This window comes from Panthera leo, chromosome D4 (assembly GCF_018350215.1).
Source record: "Panthera leo isolate Ple1 chromosome D4, P.leo_Ple1_pat1.1, whole genome shotgun sequence".
NCBI lineage: Eukaryota > Metazoa > Chordata > Mammalia > Carnivora > Felidae > Panthera > Panthera leo.
This window is the reverse complement of record NC_056691.1, coordinates 995,568-1,013,957: the sequence shown is the minus strand read 5'-3', so window position 1 is coordinate 1,013,957 and position 18,390 is coordinate 995,568. Positions and strand designations below refer to the sequence as shown.

At 43.7% G+C, this 18,390-nt stretch overlaps 1 pseudogene; it reads right to left on the bottom strand.

The window, feature by feature from the left end:
• Positions 1–769: 769 nt before the first annotated feature.
• Positions 770–1,186, bottom strand: LOC122205654 (annotated as a pseudogene).
• Between the last annotated feature and the right edge of the window lie 17,204 nt (positions 1,187–18,390).

Genomic DNA, 18,390 nt, shown 5'->3' with positions numbered 1-18,390 from the left:
TCTCCAGTACCTGATTATCCTACCCACACATATGCAGGTGGCTCGGCGCTGTAGCTGGAGATTGGGTCAAAAGACCCTGACTCTTTCAATAATCCTGATCACAATTGATTTGCTGGACCATCACCCCCAGTGATTCAAGCTTAGATTTCTCATCATCATCTGCCTTCTGGCGTTTCCAATTCCTTCAAACTAAGGTAAATGGAGCAGATTTTTTTAAAAAGAGATTTCACTGTGGGGGGACTGGCAGCAACCTCCACCAGTGCTGCGTTAAGACATTTGTTTCAGCTTTATTCATCCCATTCCTTAATAACTGTTTAAATACATCTATGCTGCTGGGTCAAGTCCCTTGACTCTCCTTTGTTATCCCCCATCCTCTTGTGGGTTATTCTAATTGTCTTAGCACCTGTGAAACCCAAGAGGGGAAGCTGAGGACATAATGGAACAACTCCATCACATCATATGCTGCAGTTTCAATAATTTCTTAATTTTGTCCCCCTGCCACCTGGACTGCCCTCTTGGTGGCCAGAATTCCTTAGAAGTGTTTGTTATCTGTTGTTCCAACATAATTTTCCCCCTTCGGTAGCATTCTAGAAGCCAGCAGCTGTGGCTCAGATCAGCGGAAATACAAGCTTGGCACAGGGTGAGGTTCCCCACTGAACACTCTCTTTCACTTTATCTCCACCCTCCTCCTCCTTCTTCTTCTTCTTCTTCTTCTTCTTCTTCTTCTTCTTCTTCTTAGAAAAGTCTGTGCCTTTATTGGCCAAACAGGCTACTTGAGAAGGATGTAGCTTGAGGAGTGAGTGGCCTCTGTGCCAGGGCTGCCATGCTTCATAGGCTAGTAGGTGATGGAGAACTCACCCAGGTAGTGGCCAATCATCTCGGGCTTGATTTCAACCTGGTTGAAGATCTTGCCATTGTAGACACCCACCGTCTCAGGCAGGATGACTATGTCCCGCAGGTGTGTCCTTAACCACCTTGTGCTTCTCATGAAGGGAGCCTCCATCTTGGCCTTAGACAGCAGCAGTGAGTGATGCTTCCCCCATAGACTCCAGTTCAGCCTCTCCCACTGTAGGTGCTGTACAGCTGCATCAATGGCTCAGGGACACACCTAGCAGCTGGGCAAGGTCATGCCACGGTAGGTGAACTTACGCAAAGCACGCTGCTCCTTCTGCTCCACTTCAGCCATCTTGTCAGAGCTTGCGGAAGGACAGCCCCCTCTCTTTGCAGACAACGACCACCAAAGAATTGTATATTTAGTTTGTTTCTCACTGTTTTGCATTTCCTTATGTATCCAGTGAGGCAAATTCTCAGGAGTTGGGTCTGTCAATACTAAATTCCATCGATAATTTTTATGGCTAGTAAATGATCACAGCACCCCTATTGTTTCATATCACAGGTGACTCAGGAGCCACTCAAATACCAAAGATTAATCAACCGCACCCAGTCACCTTTCCTTTTCCCAAAGAGCACTTTCACCTTGGTTCAGTAAGTCAGGATCAGTACAGCCAATCCCATTTAGGACACCAACTGTGTCAGGGATCCCCAAGGTCGCCCTCAGGTTTGATGATTTGCTAAAAGGACTTATGGGACAGAGAAAAACTGTTAAATCACAGTTACAAATTATGACAGCTAGTGAATACAGATTAAAATCGGCAAAGGAAAAAATCACATAGGTGGAGTCCAGGAAAAACCAGATGCAGGCTTCCAGTTGTTTTCTCTCAGAGGAGTCACACAGACAGCGTTTAATTCTCCCAGTGACGATAGGTGACAACATGTGCCAGTCAGGGAAGCCCACCTGAGCCTTAGTGCCCGGGAAGTTTGTTGGAGGTCTATCATGTAGGCGTGGAGCACCTTAGCCACTCTATCTTCAGCCTCCCCAGAGATCAGATTGACACAGCATGGCCCAGAGCCCAAGCAAACAAAAACAGGCAGTCACCACAGACCACACAGTGAGCATACACAAGACCCCAGGTAAAGGCATCCTTATCAGACAGGATGTTCCTAAGGCTTAGAGTTTTTCTGCCAGGAGCCAGTCAAGGGCCGTTGTTTTCTCTGGAGTGTGTCAGGTTTGAACACCCCAAGCCCACAGAGTTAACTCTTCACTACACAGTCTTGCACATTTTTGTTAGGTTTCCTATTAGGTATTATCTTTTTAGTCATGCTTGTAAATTGAATGTTTTCTTTATTACGTCTGTTATTTATATTATGAAAGCTCTCGGTGCCTCTATGTTCATGTTGTGCCACATTACCTTCCTAAACTCCTCTGCTGACTGTTAAACTTGGTTCTCATGGATTTTCCAGACCCACATTCCTGTCACTTACAAATAATCCCGGTTCCGGTTTTCTGATTGCTGCTGTGATGTCTAAACTAAACAATCCAGCAGGTATAGTTCCTGATTTTTATCAGAATATTATCTTGTAATCGTTGTTATCGGATCAGTTTTGAGGAGACCAGGTAGTGCCCGCATCCATTGGAAACACAGGCTTTGAGATCAACACAGTTCGTGAGCATTCACTACCTTTAGCTCATGTTTGAACAGCCCTTTGGTTGCTTTTGAGGTCAGCCAGAGTCTGTATACTTAATGTTAAAGTGGATGAAAATAGACCTTTAAGAAGGTTACCGTGAAAGTAATAAGATCTAAACTCATGGAAGAATATTCTAAATTCGCGGACATTTGAACATTCCGTCCACACCCTGTCCCCTTGCCCCTTTCCAGGGAGCCAAACTATAACCTTAGCTGACTTCTACTTCTCTGGGCCTTTACATCTGAATCAAACTCCCGTACACTGTATCCTATATGCACTGCCAGAGTTTCATTCTAAAACACATCTGACCCTACTTCAAGGTCTTCTATTTCCTGTGTGAAGTTTAAATCTCACGGCGCAGAATCTTTACAAACTGACACTCGTTTTGTTGCAGCTCTATCTACTTAGTGCCCCTTCTCACCACACAGGCCTTCTCACTGTTCCCCAAACGTTTCATGCATGTTGCTACGGACTGACTTGTGCCCCTATATTCACATTTTGGTGCCCTAACCCCCACTGCGATGGTATTTGGAGACGAGGCCATTTGTGGGATAATTAGGTTTAGATGAGGTCATGAGTGTGACCCTCGTGATGGGATCGGTGCCTTTGGAAGAAGAGACATCAGAGCTCTGTCTCTCTCTCTTCCTGCCCATGTGACGACGCAGTGAAAAGATGGTCACCTACAAGTCCAGAAGAGAGTTCTCACAAGATACCAACAATGCTGGCACCTTGACCCAGGAACCTCCAACCCTTGGAACTCTGAGGAAATACAGTTCTCTTGTTTAAGCCACCTAGTCTGTGGGATTTTGTTATGGCAGGCGGCCTTGGGTCAGTTCCCCTGTTGTGTTGGGGGAGGTTTGCCATGCAACATCAGCCGGGTGTCCTACAATTCAACTCAGTTCTGACACCATCTATGCAGAGATAGCATCGGACCCCACAGGTTAGGGGCTCGGTCGCACAAAAACGGTCCCCCCTTCCGAGTCAGTCACACATGCAGGTTGTCACCCGGGCTTCAGACCACTGGCTGTTAATCAGAGGTTCCCATGCTCCCCTCCTTGGGGTTGATTACTTTGCTAGAGCTGGGTCACAGAACTCAAGAAACCATTGACTCACTAGATTGCCAGTTTATTACAAAGGATCTTAAAAGATATTAATCAACAGCCAGATGAAGAGATAGGAGTGGGGTGAGGTCCCAAGCAAAGGAGCTGCCGTCCGTGTGGAGAGTGTGGGGCCGGCCACAGGGGCACATAGACGCATTCTGGTTCACCAACCTGGAAGTTCTCAAATCCCCTCCTTTGGGGATTTTTATGGAGACTTCACCACCTAGGCACAATTGATAAACTCACTGGCCATTGGTGATCCCTTCAACCTCCACCCTCTCCCCTCCCCAGAAAGTAAGGGGCGGGACTGAAAGCTCCAACTCCCTGATCACCCGGTTGGTTTCCTTGGCAACCAGCCCCCTCCTTACATACTCTCCAACAGCCATCTCGTGAACAGAAACCCAGTTGGGGTGGAAAGGGGCTCGTTATGGAGAAAAAGACAACCATTGCACCTTTACGGCTGGGAAGCGACTTTAGGAACTGAGGACAAGAGACCACACATTATAACAAAGATTGCTCTTTATTGCCCAGGAAATCCCAAGATTTGGGAGCTGCGGGCCAGGAACCGTGGATAAGGGGCAAATATGTGTATCTTCTGAATCACCGCACTGTGCAGCCCGAGCAGACAACCACGCGTGTTTATAAGCCCAGGTGGGGACTTTTGCTTTTCCTTCTGCCCCTTTCGGACAGGCTGCTCTGCCTGGAGACCCCTACTGATTTTCAAGACCCAGGTCAAACGTTCCTTCCTCTAGGCAGCCCTACATGCTTCATTCCTCCTGCCCCGCACACAGGGCCTGCTGCCTCATCGCAGGCCCACGGCAGTGCAAAAGGCGTGCCTCTCGCCAGCAAGCAGCGAAATGTATACGGAGGCACTGATGCCGAGCGTTTCCTTTCTTCCTTTTTCTCCTTTGTTTTTATTTGCTATTTAGTGTCAGTCCAAGCACCGAAAATTAAAAAAAAATAATAACGTTTACTTATTTTCGAGAGAGAGAGAGAGAGAGAGAGCGAGCGGGGGAGGGGCAGACAGAGGGGAAGTTAGAGGATCTGAGGTGGGGCTGACAGCACAGAGCCGGACGCGAGGCTCAAACTCACAAACCGTGAGATCATGACCTGAGCCAAAGTCAGCCCCTTAGCTGAGTCACCCAGGCGCCCCAGAAAATTTTAAATTACAGCACGAATCCCACCCTTCATCTTCATGATGCCGGTTTGAGATACGAATATGAGAAATCTCCTTCCCACGGAACCACACTCAGCGTGTCAGCGTCCAGCCACCAGAGCTGTAAACTGGGTTTCCATTTATATTTGGGCGTCTGTTGGCAAGATGTGTCCTAATGTGTCAGAAAAAGGCGTAGGAGGGTTGCTCTTTGGGTCTGGGACATTTTCAGAAGTTCCGTAGGGACCCTCTGCTTCCAGACAGCAGGAGACCTGTGCTCCTATTCTCTGTCTTCACTTACCTCCTTCCTCCAGAACAGGGGCTGGCGCAGCCCAGCCCCGGGGCCAGAGCCGGCCTGCCACCTCTTCTGTGACTGCCCGCAGGCCTGCAGGCTAAAGTGGTTCTTCCGTTTAAAAGTGGTTGAGGGGCACCTGGGTGGCAAGTCAGTTGAGTGTCCGACTCTTGATTTTGGCTCAGGTCACGATTCCAGGATTGTGGGGTCGAGCCCCACGTCTGGCTCTGCGCTGACAAGCACAGAGCCTGCTTGGGATTCTGTCCCTCTCCCCGGCTTGCACTCTCTCTCAAATTAAAAAAAAAAAAAAAAAAAAGGTTGAAAAAAAATTAAAAGAAGACTATCCCATGGCACATCCATGTGAAATTGTATGAAATTCAGATTTCAGTGTCTATGAATACTTTTATTGGAACGTGGCCACAGCCATCCATGAGTGGGTTGTCTACACCGCTTTGCACTGAAAGGACGACTTGACTAGTTGTGACAGAGACCATATGGTCCTCGAAGCCTAAATATCTACTTGGTCCTTCACAAAGAGTTTGTCAATGCTCAGAAGGCAAATAAATCTTTGCTCCTCACTTAGTGACGGCCCCAGACGAACACGGGGTAAGGACAGATTGGTGCAGAGGACGGTGTGAGTGAAGGTATTGTTGAAGGGAAAACCACAAGCCCCAGATGGAGTCCCCTGTGCTTGGCCACATCACCAAATCAGGGCTTAATATCTACCCTAATTGTAGTTTCAACCTCCCCGTGGAATGCAGGCTTAACCAGTCAGTCTGGAATTTCCCGATCAGCACAGTGAGGTAATCTACCTAATAAGACCCTTTCGTCCTGTAAAGGGAGGTGACCTTGCCTGAAATAATCTCTCTTACTTGTTTGTTTATGACTTCCTTGTGCTGCCTTTAAAAACCTTTCCTTTTCTGAGGACTCTGAATCTCCTTTCTGTTTGCTAGATGGGATGCATCCCGATTCATGAATTTTTGGGTGAAGTCGATCGTATCCTCAAATTTACTCTGTTGAATTTTGTGTTTTAACAGTATGCAGACAGGGACAAGGTCAGGCCTACCCTGTGCAAGAGGACCCTGTGGAAGAGGGGCCCGTCTTGTCGGGAAGGGCAGAGAAGAGCACCTACAATCTGAGCCACGGGCTCCCAGGCGAGAGCGGAGGCTTCGGGATGTGGTTGCGACACTCCAGTGAGATGTGAGGTCCTAAAGGGACGGATGAGAGCTGTGTCCCAAAGTGGAAGCAATAAGGCTTGGCAACTGACTGGACCAGGGGAAACACAAAGAATGGAGTCAGACCTGACAGCTTCCGGCTGGGTTTCAGCTGGGAAAGGATGGGCAGAGAGAAAGTTAATCTGGCTCAGACACGACTCGGCGAGAAGACAGTGGGGTGTACAGTCACGGTCCGTGGGAGGCAGACACAAGCTGGAGTCGGGACAAGAACCTGGGTAGAATGCGAGGCTCATCCACTCAGAAAGGATCGCGGGACCCAGAACAAGCCCTGGTTTCTGTTAGGAGGTCGGAGAGGAGAAGCCACAGAAGGGAGGAGAGGAGACCAGAGGACCTGGATATTGTCACATCACAGAGACCCTCGCGAGAGAAGAGCACCCCAGAGGAGACGTGGGTTGACCCCCGTGGTGCGTGTGGGCCGGAGGCTGCAGGAGTCCAGGGAGGGGAGGCCACTGGGACACACGGAGGAATGTGAGGGGCCGATCACCAACATGAGTGCGCATTCGAGAAGACTAAGGTTCATTTACTGACACAGAAGTTAAAATTTTAGTCTGACGGCTCGTAGCAGAGGAGAAAAACAAAACACGGGTTAGGGTTTTTGGGTTCTAGCAACAAAATCAAAGTCACACCACAGCAATCTTAGACTTGCGTAAGAAAATATTGGATGGAGATGAAGCTTGGGTTGAATATTACGTAATTGAGTCCAATTCACTAGACCTGAAATGAATGAACAAAACATATGCCAAATTTGGTATCCTTGTCCTCTTGACTCTTCAGACTGAACAGGGTGATCTTACATTCCGCTGAGCTGAAGGATTTAGGCTCAAAAGTTGGAGGAGAAAGTGGGAGGTGATGGGGTCAGAGCAGGGTCAAAGAGCGAGTGGGGATGCCTGCGGAGGGAAGAGAAGGATCGCTCTCGCAGAGGGGAGGAGGGTTTGCATGGAGCCTGGGCGGCTCTCCACACACACCTCCTGCGTTTGGACCGCTCACGATGTATGAAGTGACGAGCTCTTGTTCTTCCTTCCCTGGATGTGCTGCCTCAAAGGCCGTATTTACAATACAGGACCTGCTTTCTTAGTGACTCTGAGAAACAACTGTAATAAACAGATTTAATTTATAACCATTCAACCTGGCTTTTTGGTGATTCCATAAGACCAGCTTCTACTGGCTGGAGCTAAGGTGAAGAAAAAGCCAGGTCCAGTATAAAACTTAAACTCCAAAATGGCTCTCAACTCTCAGCAGAGTATGAGAGACAACCCTCGCTGCTGCTTAGAGCAGCTGAACTCCTCACGTTCTCACGTCTGAATCTGCGGAGGCGGAGGCCTGACGGGGAGAGCCCTCCAGTCTCACTTATGACACCTGGTCACTCAGAAGGTACCAACATGACTAGTCAAGCTACCAACCTACAGACTGTTTTTCTTTTTTTCTTTTTAATTCTTTTTTTTTTAATGTTTATTTATTTTTGACAGAGAGAGAGAGAGAGAGACAGAGCATGAGTGGGGAGGGGCAGAGAGAGAGGGAGACACAGAATCCGAAACAGGTTCCAGGCTCTGAGCTGTCAGCACAGAGCCCGACGTGGGGCTCGAACTCACAGACCGCGACATCATGACCTGAGCCGAAGTCGGACGCTCAACCGACTGAGCCACCCAGGTGCCCCGTAGAGACTGTTTTTCTAGACCGTTCTGGCAATGGCTCTTTGGAACAAAATATCCAACCAGCATCTGAATTAATTTTCTTTGAGCCCATGGGGTTCATTATCATTGCTATCAATATTCCGGAGAGTTCCTTCCCAATGAAGAGTTTCACACTTCTCTCTGCTTCCCAAAATCTAGACAGAAAAGGTAACTGGGAAAACGTAGAAGCTAAGTAATTGGGGCACAGAGCTCACTCGCTCGCATACTACCTGCCACCCTAAAATGGTCTGGCAAAGACCGTTCCTTTGATTTATTTTTGTTTCCCTATTATGTCTGTGGTCTTCAAAAATGAATCATACTTCAGCTGCACATATTAACCCCCACACAAAAACTCTACATTTTATTTTAGCTTAAAAGTAAACGTGTGGCTTGGAGTTTTAAAGTAATACAGAACCCAGTCTTACTTTGAGATGCACTTCAGAGCCGTGTGTGACTCACCTGCACTATGTGAGGCCAGCCAATTAGCGCATCATGTGGAACAAGCTCAGTCACGGGCTCGTGGGGGAAGGAAGGCAGCTAACCGCGTGCATCTCAGCAGGAAGGTGTGCATTGCTGCAGAATTCACTTAGAGTTCTTTTACGGAGATTGGACGTTGAGAATGGGATATATTCACCTGTTCAACCTGCAAATAGTCTCAACTGATTCCCTATACGAAGGTCTGCCAAAACCTCATCAGACGTACCCTCGCTGTTTTTAGGCAGTTAAACAAAAATATGAAAGCTGTCAGATTTTAAAAACTGTATACAATTTTCAAATTGTGCTTAGAAGCTAGATTTCTCTACATAAACACTTTTAAAAGTGGAAATAGAAAACAGTTTCTAAAAGTCATGTAGAAATTAAAGTTAAATGTTTAAAGAATGATTCCTGCTTTCAAGATGGAGTAGCACGAAAACAGCTGAAGTACATGAAATGGTCGCTTTGTGACGTACTGCCTCTCAAGTGAAGGACAGTGACCACGGCTCACAGGGGAGACATTCGGGGTGCTGCCAGGGAGGCAGAGGGTCCTCCTGAGTCAAGGGCGGCCATGGCCCTGGGGTTCAAGGGTAGAGGGCAGGAAGGGTCACCTTGAGTGCTGAGCTCTGAGCAGTGTGGGAGCAGAGGAGTCACCGAACAGGAGCAGGGGACCGTTGCGGAGGTCTGCAGGGCCGGGAGCAGTCCCTGCCCCACCGGACGAGAAGAAGACGTGCTTTCGGTCATGGGGCACGGTGCTGGGAGGGCGTTCCTCGGCGGTGTGGTGGAATCAGCCCTAGCAGAAAAGCGTGCTGGTCCCACAAAACATCGCTTAAGAACAAGCCTCGAAAGTTCAGACTGCTTGCATGTGACTTAGCTGTGTCCCTGAAGAAGGCTCACTAATGTTCACAGGAGTTCAAAAATAGCCCACGCCCCACGAGGTGAGCCTTACAGCGTTTGGCATGGAAAGAGGGAAATACGACCCACTGCGAGAAGAAAAGGGTCAACTAATTACAAATGTAAAAATTAAAAATAGAAATGACACAGGTATAAGAATTTGCAGATAAGGACATTGAAAGAATGATCATAATTGTATTCTTTATGTTCAAGAAGGAGCAAACATGTTAGGAGGGAGAGGAAAAATATAAAAAAGATCCAAACTGAGCTATTCGAGATGTTAATACCCTGCCTGGGATAAAAAATACACTGGATGAGATTCATGCAAGATTGGGCGATACAGAAGAAAAGATGGGTGAACTTGAAGTAAGAGAAGTAGAAACCATCCAAAATGAGACACGAAGTAAAAAGCCTGAAAACCATCAACTCAGCATCAGTGAGCTGTGGGGCCGACTCAGTCAGACTCAAGGCGTGTGGTTGGAGTCCCTGCAGGAGAGCGGAGAGGAGGGAGCATCATGACAAAAGTAACGCCCCACATTTTCCAAATCTGATAAAAACTCTCCGCCAGTGGTTTCAACAGGGGGTGATTTTACCCTTGGGGACATCCTGCAGTGTCTGTTTTGCTCATCACAGCTGGAGAGTAGTCCCCAGTGGGCAGAGGCCGCTGCAGCCCCGCAAGGTGCAGACGCCCTCAGGCCCCACGGTGAAGGCACTAGACCCAGAGGAGGTCTGAGAAGCTCAATCAGCCCTGAGTAAGAAAAGAAAGAGAAGAGCATAAGGCATGCCATAATCAGATTGCTCAAATCTACTGACAAAGAGAAGTCATAAAAGCATTCAGAAGGAAAAACGTGTTAAGTATACAACCACACTGGTGAAAATGACAGGGTACTTCTCCCAGAAACAACGCAAGCCAGAGGCCATGCGGCAAGTCCTTAAAGTACTGCGGGCTAAGCCTGGGGCTGTCAGCACACATTTCTACAACCAGCAAAAGTACTTGGAGAACTAAGTCAAAGCAAACACTCTTTTGGACGTAGTGAAACTGAAAGAATTCATCCCCAGCAGACCTGTAGCATAGGACATACTGTTCAACGTTGGTCAGGTAAAAGGAAGTCAAACCACATCGAAATCTGCAAGAATAGAGAAATCATGCTAGCAATCAGAAGTTTCAGGATCCCTGTCCCAACAACCGAGACAACGGGAAGACAGAAAATCAGGAAGGGCCCAGAAGGCTTCAACAGTGTTACCTACCAGTGTGCCTCGTGGACATGTATGAGCTTCTCCCCCAGCAACAGCACAACTGTGCTCTTCTCCAGTGCATAGGGAACAGTTACCAAGAGAGACCATATTCTGGGCTATAAAGCAAGTCTCAACGAATTTAAAATAACCCAAATCATGCAAAGTACGTTCTCTGATCACAATAGAATTGCACTACAGATAAATAGTAGAAAGATATCTAGAAAATCACCAAAAGACTTGCAAACTAAGTAACGCGTTTCTGAAAACAATCTGTGGTTTTGGAAGAAATAAAAAAAGGAAAGTATACAATTTTCTGAACTAAGTGGGGAAAAACACAGGATACTCAAATGTTAGGAATACACTTTTCAAAAATCCTCATAGAAGAATTTATAGTATTAAACTCCTGTAAGAGAAAAATAGAAGGGACTCAAGCTTTCGCCTTAAAAAATATAAATAGAGGAAGAGCAAATTCAGCGCAAATTAAGCAGAAGAGAGGGAATAATAAAAAGCAGAAATTGATAAAACATAAAACAATAGAAAATAATAAATGAAACCAAAATTGGTTTTCTGAGAATAAAATTGAAAACACTCTGGCCACACTGGTTGCGGGGGAAAGGAGGAAAAGATAAATTATCAATCAAGAATGAGAGAGGTGATATCTTTACAGATTCAACAACTATTTAAAAACAAGAGAATGGTATAAAACAGTCATGTCAATACATCTGACATGAACACATCTGACATACAACTCACATGAAATAAAGCTACCAAAGATGACTCAGGAAGAAAGAGGTAATTGGAATAACCTAGTAGGTATTAAATAAATCGAATTTGTAGTTAAAAGCATTCTCATAACAAGAGCTGCGAGTCCGAATGGCTTCACTGGGGAATACAACCAAATATTTAAGGAAGAAACAACACCAATTCTGCATGAGGTCTTTCAGACATGTAAACTAACATATTCCATGAGGCCAGCATTACTCTGACCTCAAAAGCATATTAAAACATTAGAAGAAAACTACAGACCAACGTGCAAAAATTTGTAACAAAATTTTAGAGAATCAAATAATATGTAAAAAAGATAATACTTCGTGACCAAGTAGGATTTCTTCCAAGAATGCACAGTTAGTTAAATGTTCAAAAATCAATCAATTTAATTTACCCCATTAACAGACTAGGAAATAAAAACTATGTGATCATCTCAACAGATGCAGAAAAAGCATTTGGCAAACTCCAAATGTGAAAATTAAAAATTCTCAGCAAACTAGGAATGAAAGGAAACTTCCTCAACCTTGGAAAGGACATTGGCAAAAAAGTACAACTAACATATTTAATGGTGAAACACTGAATACTTTCTGCCCGCGATCAGAAACAATATGAGAATGTCTACTCTTGCCACTTGTATTCCCATATACGACATATATAGTGGAAAGGAAGAAGTGAAACTATCTTTATTTGCAGTCAACATGATTGACTGTATAGAAAATCCTACATAATCTACAAAAAAAAATACTGGAACTAAGTGAATTTAGCATGGTAGTAAGATACAAGATCAATATACACAGATCAATTGTTTATTTATATAACAGCAACCAAAGAATGGAAAATTCAAAAATTTAAAACACTATTTACAATAACATAAAAATATGAAATATGTGGGGATAAATTTGACAAAAGATGAGCATGACTTGTATACTGAAAACTACAAAACACTGCTCAGAAAAATTAAAGACCTAAATAATGAATAGATACACTCTGTTCATGGGTCTTAAGACTTAATTCTTCCCCAAACTGACATGTATTTCAACCCAATCCTATAAAAATCCCAACAGAGGTTTTTGTAGAAATTCACAAGATGATCCTAAAACTCAAGAAAGTACAAAGGACCTAGAATAACCAAAACAACTTTGAAAAATAACACACAGGGAAGACTTATACACCTGATTCTGAGACTTACTTTGAAGTTGTAAATAATCGAGATACTCTGGTATTCGGGTCTTGGGACAGAATCAAGAACCCAGACATAGATCCATCCATACATCATCGACTGGTTTTCCACAAAGATGCCAAGGCAATTTACTAGGGGAAAGGTAGTCTTTTCAGCCAATGGTTCTCTGAGATGAATGCCCAGAAATGTGATTGCGGAGTACTCTCGTAAGTATATATTTAAAGTTGGAGGGTTTTGGGTTTTTTTTAAGAAACTGTTTAACTGGGGGACGTGAGTGACTCAGTTGGTTCAGCGTCTGACTCTTGATTTTGGCTCAAGGCGTGATTTCATAGTTCATAAGTTTGAGCCCCATGTGGGGCTCTGTGCTGGCAGAGCAGAGTGCTTGGGATTCTCTCTCTCTCTCTCTCTCTGTCCCTACCTGACACGTACTCTCTCTCAAAATAAACAAACATTAAAAAAAACAACAAACTGCTTAACTACTTTTCAGAGTGGTTGTATAACTTCAAATTCGTTCCAAAAATGGATGAGGGGGTGCCTGGGTGGTTCAGTCAGTTGAGCATGAAGCTTTGGCTCAGGTCATGATCTCACGGTTTGTGAGTTCGAGCCCCGCTTCGGGCTCGCGGCTGTCAGTGCAGAGCCCGCTTCAGATCCCCTGTCCCCACCTCTCTCTGCCCCTCCCCCACTTGTGCTCTCTCAAAAATAAAACATTTTTGAAAAATGGATGAGGGATTCAGTTTCTCTGAAACTTGTCAGTATTTGGTACTCTCGCTGGTTTTTATCTTAGCTGTCACTTGGTGCATGCTGGTATCTCACCGTACATAGTCTCAGTTTGTGTTTTCCTAATGACGAATGAGGTTGAGCATCTTTTCATGTGCTTGTCTGCCGCCTGTCTGTTCACATCAGTGAGGTGTCTCCTCAGGTCTTTGGTCCACCTTCTAAATGTTTTTTTGTTTTTGTTTTTGTTTTTTTAAATTTTTGAGTTGGGGGACTTTTTTTTATACATTCTAAGTATGAGTCCTTGATGAGAGATGTGTTCTGTGAATATTTTCTTTCAGTTTTTAGTCTGTTTTTTCTTCCTCCTTCATGTTAACAGTCTCTCACAGAACATACTTTTATTTATTTTTTTAAATATTTCTTTATTGGATACAAATTTTAAAAAATAAAATTAAAAAAGTTTGTTTATTTTGAGATAGAGAGATAGAGCACGAGCAGGGGAGGGGCAGAGAGAGCAAGAGAAAGAGAGAGAGGAGAGAATTTCTTTCTTTTTAAAAAAAATTTTTTTTAACGTTTATTTATTTTTGAGACAGAGGGAGACAGAGCATGAACGGGGGAGGGTCAAAGAGAGGGAGACACAGAATCTGAAACTGGCTCCAGGCTCTGAGCTGTCAGCACAGAGCCCGACGCGGGACTCGAACTCACGGACGCGAGATCATGACCTGAGCCGAAGTCAGACGCTCAACCGACTGAGCCACCCAGGCGCCCCAAGAGAGAGGAGAGAATTTCAAGCAGGCTCCATGCCATCAAGCGCAGAGCCCGACGAGGGGCTCCAACTCATGACCCGTGAGATCATGACCTGAGCCGAAATCAGGAGTCGGACGCTTAACTGACTGAGTCACCCAGGTGCATCTCACAGAACATATTTTTAAATTTTGCAGAAGACCAGTTTATCAATTTTTTTCTTTTATGGATCATGTTTGTGATGTCACGTCTAAGAACTCTTAACCCATTCCTAGGTCTCAAAGACTTTCTCTTTTGTTTTACTCTAAAATTTGTATAGTTTTACATTTAAATCTGTGATTTTTTGTGCTAGTTTCTGTCTAATGTGTCGGTTCAAGTCGAAGTTCCCTCTCCCATACGATGCCTGGTTGTTCCAGCACCATTTGCTGGAAAGACTACCTTCCTTCACTGAATCGCCTTTGCACTTCTGTCGAGAGTCAGCTGTCCACACTTGTGGGCTATGTTCCGAGGATCTCCTCTGTCCCACCAATCCATGTGTCTATTCCCGCACCACTTTTCATTACCCCAGCTTTGTCAAAGGCTTTAATATTGCTTCCCGGTTTATTCTTCTGTTTTAAAATTTTATTAGCTATTCCAGTTCGTTTGCTTTTCCATATAAATTTAGAATGCTCTTGTCTATATCTACAAAAAAAAAAAATCTTTCTGGGATTCTAATAGAAATTGCACTAAATCCGTATATCACTTTCGAGACAATTTACATGTTTATTACACTGAGCCTTTCAAACATGAACACAGTATGTTTTCATTCATTCATTCATTCATTCATTCATTCATTTATATTGAATAGGCTCCACACCCAACGCGGGGCTTGAACTCACGACCCTGAGATCAAGAGTCACATGCCCTACCAAGTTGGCCAGCCCGGTGCCCCTGTTTCTGTTTATCAAGATCATTTGATTTCTTTCTCCAGAATTGGTAGTTTTGAGCATTGACATTCTCTGTATGTTTTCTTAGATTTATATGTAAATATTTCATCTCATTTTGAGCTATTGTATTATTTTTTAATTTTTGATTTACATATGTTAATTGATTATATACAGATATAAAATTGATTTTCGTGTGTCAATTTCGTATCCTGAAATCTTGCTGAACTCATGTATCAGTTCTAAGATTTTCTTTTTTTGTAGATTTCTGTGTCGACCGTCATGTCATATGCAAATAAGGATAGTTTTGTTTTTTTCTCTCTGATATGAATGCCTTCACTTTCTTGTCTAATTTTGTTGCACGGAACCTCCAGTCTTATGTTGACCTGCAGTGGTGAAGTAAACTTTCCTGCTTTGTTCCCTCATCAGGAGGAGGGCATTTAGTCTTTTAGGGCCCTTCTGCTCACTGACACTTTTTCTCATGCATGTGTGCTGGATTTCCCAGGTTTCCTTTTTTGCATGAATTGAGATGAACATATGATCGTATCTTACTGTATTACCTTAATTGATTTTCAGATATTAAAATCACTTTAGAATAAACCTCACGTGGGTATGGTGTATGACCTTTTTACCATATTGCTGAATTTGGACTGAGAATATTTTGTTAAGAAATTCTGTGACTGGGGCACCTGGGTGGCTCAGTCAGTTAAGCGTTCAACTTTGGCTCAGGTCATGATCTCGCCGTTTGTAGGTTCAAGCCCCGCGTGAGGCTCTGTGTTGGCAACTCGGAGCGTGGAGCCTGCTTTGGATTCTGTGTCTCCCTCTCTCTCTGCCCATCCCCTGCTCACTCTCTGCCTCTCCCTCTCTCTTTCTCAAAAGTAAATAAACATTAAAAAACATTGTGACTATAATCAGACTGGATATTATTCTAAAAAATTATTTTCTTGTGATGTCTTTGTCTGGCTTTGGTATCAGGGTAATAATGTCCTCTTTGAAGAAGTGAGGAGTCTCCCTTCTCCTCAATTTTCTAAAATATTTTTGATGCATTAATATTTCTTCTTTAAATATTTGACACAATTGACTTGTGATGTCATCTGGGCCATGATTTTTTGGTGTGTGGAATATTTGTAAATTTAATTTAATTTAATTTAATTTAATTTAATTTAATTAAACTACTTTTCTCATTATAAGTTTATTCAGATATTCTACTTCCTCTTGAGTCAATCTTGGTAAGTTCTGTTTTTCAAGGAATTTGTCTGCTTTAACCAAGTTGTCTAATTTATTGCTATAAGTAGTTCAGGATACTCTCTCATAGTCGTGTTGATTTCTGTAAGGTCAGCTTTGAAATCCACTTTTCCATTTCTGGTTTTGGTAATTTGTGCCTTAGCTTTTATTTTCTCAGTTAATATAGCTAAGGGTTTGTCAGTTTTGTTAGTTTTTCCCTATAATCAACTTGAGGTTACATTGATTATACCGATTTGCTTTTTCGTTGATTTCTGCTTGTAATCTTTATTATTTCTTTCCTTCTGTTTGCTTTATAATTAATTTGTTCTCTTTTTCTAGCTTCTTAAGGGGAATGCTTGAGTTGTTGGGTTCAGATCCCTTTTTCTTTTTTGAAATAGGTATTTAAGACAGTAAATTCTCCTCTGTACAATGCTTTCCCTGAATTTTAGTTTAGTTTAGTTTAGTTTATTGTTATTTTCTTTTAGAGAGACAGAGTGTGCAAGTGAGGGAGATGGGCAGAGGGAGGGAGAGAGAGAGAGAGAGAGAGAGAGAGAGAGAGAATCTCAAGCAGTTTCCACACTCAGTGTGGAGCCCAGCACAGGGCTCGATCTCAGGACCCTGGGACCCTGACCTGAGCTGAAATCAGGAGTCGGACACTCAACCAACTGAGCCACCCACGTGCTCCCTGAATCCCTTATATTTTAATTTGTTGTGTTTTTGTTTTAATTGAATTAAATCTTTAAATTTTTAATCTTCTTATATCTTGTTTGGTCCATTCAGAAGTTTGTAGTTTAATTTCCCAATACTTCAGGTTTTCCCAGTTTCTTTCAGTTATTGGTTTCTATTTTAATGCCATTGTAACCAGAGAACATACTTTGCATAATTTCTATCTCTTTAAACTTAGAGAGACTTGTTTTGTGTCTAACATATGATCTATACTGGAGAATGTTCCAGGAGTTCTTGAAAAGAATGTATAGTCTGCAGTCACTTGTGTGTGTTCCGTGAACATTACTTCAGCCAAATTGGTTGATAATGTTGTTCAAATCTTCTTTGTTCTTTCTGATTTGCTGCCTGCATGTTCTTTCAATTACTGAGAGTAGTGTACTAATATTTCCAACTATTATTTTTGAATGGTGTATTTCTCCTTTCAATTCTGTCAGGTTTTGCTTCATGTGATTGGGGATTCTGTTCCTAGGTGCGTTTTTTTTTTTTTTTAAACAATTTGATTTAATGTTTTATTTGTTTTTGAGACAGAGAGAGACAAAGCATGAGCAGGGGAGGGTCAGAGAGAGAGGGAGACACAGAATCCGAAGTAGGCTCCAGGCTCTGAGCTGTCAGCACAGAGCCCGATGCGTTGTTAAAGATCCCTGTCTGAGATTCTGAATGAGCAGAGTTTCTTTAGAATGCTGCCTTGACATTTTTATCTTTTAATTTTTTTTTTTCTGCTTTCACACTTTTTAATGTTTATTTCTGCCTGAGAGAGAGAGAGACAGAGCATGAGCGGGGCAGGGGCAGAGAGAGAGGGAGACACAGAATCCGAAGCAGGCTCCAGGCTCGGAGCTGTCAGCACAGAGCCCGACGCGGGGCTCGAACTCACCATCTGTGAGATCATGACTTGAGCAGAAGTCAGTTCTTTCAGTTCTTTCCACGATTTTACAAGCAAGTAATTCTCTATATTAAATCCCTTTCTGTTTGTTACATCTAGAGTGATTTCTGTTCCCTGCACTACAACTACATCTATACAATTATATGTAGGGGATTTTTGGAGTAATTAAACTCTTTTTTTTTTTTTTAAGCCAATGGCCGCTGTCCATTGAGGAGCTATCTCCAGGTATTACTGTCAAGATCACAAATCACCCAGTCTAGTTCTTGGACTGGAATGTGGCAAATGCATGAGAGTCGGGGTGTAAGGCAGGGTTGATATGTATTGTGTGTAAGTGCAGGTGTTACTTAAAAGTGTGTATATTAGGAAGCGGTGGTGGGAACAGCTGTTTGTTACTGAATCTCAGACATTTCAGCTCAGAAGCTCAGACCCCAGCTGTGTGGATCCTGGAGACGAGGACCCGACCCATCTTTAGGCTTTGGTACTAGGAGATCAGCTTATCTTCCATCAACTCACACTTTGGTAATTCTTCCAACATGGGAAAGAGTTCCAATCCTGGTGGCCTGGGAATACCACAGATCTTCACGGCATGAGTTTGGGTGAGAGCCTGGAAAAATAGGGATCCCATACAGGGTGAGCCGTGTTTAACAGGGC